The sequence below is a fragment of the Grammomys surdaster genome, unplaced genomic scaffold (genome assembly GCF_004785775.1).
Source record: "Grammomys surdaster isolate TR1022 unplaced genomic scaffold, NIH_TR_1.0 203, whole genome shotgun sequence".
NCBI classification, from domain to species: Eukaryota; Metazoa; Chordata; class Mammalia; order Rodentia; family Muridae; genus Grammomys; species Grammomys surdaster.
In genome coordinates, this window is record NW_021604648.1 from 5,563,884 (window position 1) to 5,567,478 (window position 3,595).

The following is a 3,595-nucleotide window of genomic DNA, read 5'->3' on the forward strand; positions in this document are numbered from 1 at the left end:
AGAAAGAAAGAAAGAAAGAAAGAAAGAAAGAAAGAAAGAAAGAAAGATAGATAGAGCACAAATACCCTTCTTTGTTGGGCAGTACCTCTCTCTAGTATGTTCACAGATGGGCCCATGATGCCAATGGAGAAAGAGACAAGATTCAGGTCTTGCTTGAACTAGCTCATCCTATTAGGGTCTTTTTCTATGTTCTATTATTTGAGCATAAACTGTGTCAAGGATTTTGCACCCCAACAACTGTTTAATAATATTTTAATCTCAATTGGATGGATGTTTGTACCCCACCTTTAATCATTCAGTTCCCAGATAAAAGCCACAAAACATTTAGATTTATAATAAGCCTTAATCAGCACTAGAACTGGGTAGATATCTACCCTATACACTATTATATTCCATCTGGGCTGCTCTTAACTTCAACCGGCCAGCCCTCATGGCCAGGTTTTCATTACTTACCCACCCTGTGACATTTTCTCCTCTCTCCACCTTCTCCCTTTCCTGATGGCTTCTACCTCAGACACCCAGTCTGGGAACTGAAACACTGCCTATCTCTCTTCTCCCTAGATATAGGCTATAGGGATCTTTTTTCAACCAATCAGGGATAACTTGGGGTGCAAGGTTACATAGCATCATTTGGGTGCCATCTCTGGTGGCAATCAAGACCAGTATTTAGCATTACAATACATGACCAATCAGCAACAAACAATTTTATGTTTTAAACAGAAAAACCACAACTTCTAGTATCAATTGCTGTTATCCCAGAGTAAATTGGTACCTAAGAAGATGGTCCAAATCTATGCCAAGGCTTTGAAATCTTTGGGAAATATTACCTTATATTCTCAGATATAGCTAGCTGTGTTGTTTCTTTAAGCACTCTGAAGTTATTTATATGTGATTGAACCCGAGGAAGCAGTCATTCATTGAGACCACATGCTAGGCAGGGTTATTTTCTTTACCCAGAACATCTCACCTCTGCCTAAGCACTCTGAGATGCTGGGTGCGTTAGACTTATTTTATAAACAAAGGATCTGAAACTTGACCATATCATGCACTTTGTCTGGGGAAAGCATAGGAGAAACACAGAGCACATAGATAATAACATTTTCAGCAAGTTTGAGGTTTATTTTGTAGATAGATGCTTTCCTTCTTTCCAAGCTCTGCACAAGGACTAGGAATTGTTCTTCTGAAGAAAACTAATATAAACTATATGAACAGATTAAATGAGATAATCCTTCGGAGAATCCTCAGCCTGGTGCTTGGTGCATCATTCTTACCCTCATCCTTTATCCATCTTTGAGCCCATCAGAGTGTGAAGCACCCAGACTTCTAATAAAGAGCCAATGCAAACAGGTTCCACTTGCCAGATTAACAATTCAGCCAAAGGTGATTCTAATGTTATTTTTCTCTAGCAATAAATATACAACTATACATTTCATGCATGTGCAACAGCCTGGATAAAATCTGTGTCATTAAACTGAAACTGAGACTTCTGTTAGCCAGGGAAGGTAAAATGTCTCACGTTTCCTAAACTTGTTCTATGCAGAGGATGCTCTGTTTTGTGCTATAAAGGCATTATGATATTTGGTCAGTTTATGAAATGGACATTACTATTACTCCACAAACAGGAAACGCAATAGCATGCCCGCAACTGCTAGACTAGTACATGGGAAGAACTAGAACTGGTAGCCAGTATGATTTGACTGCCAGCTCCTTAAGCCCTTTCTGCTGAACTGGCTCAGCCATATTCCTGTCTGTATACAAACACTTTCAATTTTAAACATGCTTCAGGCCATTAGGTGCCTACTATGTGTTGGACAGTTGTTTTATTTTATAATAAAGTCTATTTTATTGGTTCTTTTTACATATGAGAAAATAGAACCCGAGAGGAATGCAGTACCACATCCTAAGGGGGCAGGGATAAGATTTAAAACCAATTCTGATACAAGAGCCTCCCGGTTTTTGTTGTTGTGCACTGACTATGTTTGGGTAGGACCATGAGGCCTGAGGATCAACACATACAACAGAGCTTTAAATATACTTATAATAGAATGGCAAGCCATGCAAAGCACTACAGTTGCCTTTAGCAAAAGCCAGCTTTCATTTCATGTGGAAAAGTCCTTCAGAGCCACTAAAAGAAGAGCTGAGCCTGCTCAAAGCCACTCCATTTGTCTCCTGTCTCCATGGTTTCTGTCTGATGCAGAGGTTTATGGCTGCCTGGCCCTCCTCAGGGTTTGCTGCCCACTGAGCATGCCTGTTTCACTACAGTAGGTAAATGGACTTTGCAGAAGGACATGCACCAATGGTCTGCTCCACTATTGCTATGCAACACATCCCTGATGTGGCAAATAGACCTGCATTCCAACTACAATTTATAGACTCCAGTCCTGCTGGGTTGAAACAGAAGATAAATAGACCCTTAGGAAGTTTTTTGTTGGGTACTTGATTACTGTATGTGGATGCTTATGGTCCTTTCCAAGTGCATTATTCCATGCAGTGCCTCCAAGGAAAGTGATGGAGCAATGTCAAGGCACTGAGTGAAGGCACCAAGCAGAAATTTGGAAGTGGACAGCATTCTAGTGACCATATTAGGCTTTTCCTTTGCCTGCCCTGTTGTTCCTGCTTCATAGCTGCTCGCTCTAAGTTGTAACATTCCTACCTGGAGGAAGCTCCTTGTGAGTCTGGGAGTAAGTCAGCCTTGCAAGACTCAAGAAGTAAGCAAAGCTCACAGAGGTTAGGAAGTTCCAGAAGCTTGAAGATGTAAGGTCTTATAAACAGTAACAGTGGCTTGGAAGAGGACAGCCTGTGTAGTCTACAAGCTTTGGAGGGAGTTCCAGAGGTGCAGCAATTGTTAACAATGGTGGGTTTTGGGGTGATCCAGCTGCTTTTGAGGCACACATGCTCCTGCCAGTAACCCTAATAAATGCACTTGTTCACTAAGCTAGATGTTGGTGGAATCATTTTTTTCAATGTTTTTCTTGTCCCCGACCTGGAGTGAAAAGATGTTTACTCGCTTCTCCCCAGGAAAAGTCATACAACTTCTGGATTCTCAAAACATAAGAAGTAGTAGTTCAATTTCAGGCACTCAGTTCTGAGGTCAACTGGACTGTAAAGAAGGTCTCAGGGGCTAATGAAATAGGGAGAACAGATACCATTTGGAATTTTCTGTGTTGCTCAAGGAGGAGCAAGAAACCTTACAGAATTCCTTCTGCTCTCAGTTCCATGGCTAGCATCTGGTTGAGCATCTAGTTCCTATCTTGGGTTCCTCACTGAGAACACAGCCTGTCTGAGTGCAGATGTGCTGAGTATGAGTTAGCATTGTTTTTGGAACAAGTAATTAAATAAAATGAAAGCACTCCAAGCTAGACTAATTCACCTGAGAGTGAGTATCTCACTTTTCCACAGGTATCACTTCTGCCTCACAAACGCCCCATTGATGAACACCATTTCAAATAACTGACCCTAACCTTGACCTGAATATCCTTCAGTTGAGTTTGATTTGCTATATATTTTTGGGTGTTCTTTAAAAATTACCTCTATCATCTATCTATCTATCTATCTATCTATCTATCTATCTATCTATCTATCTATCTATCTATCT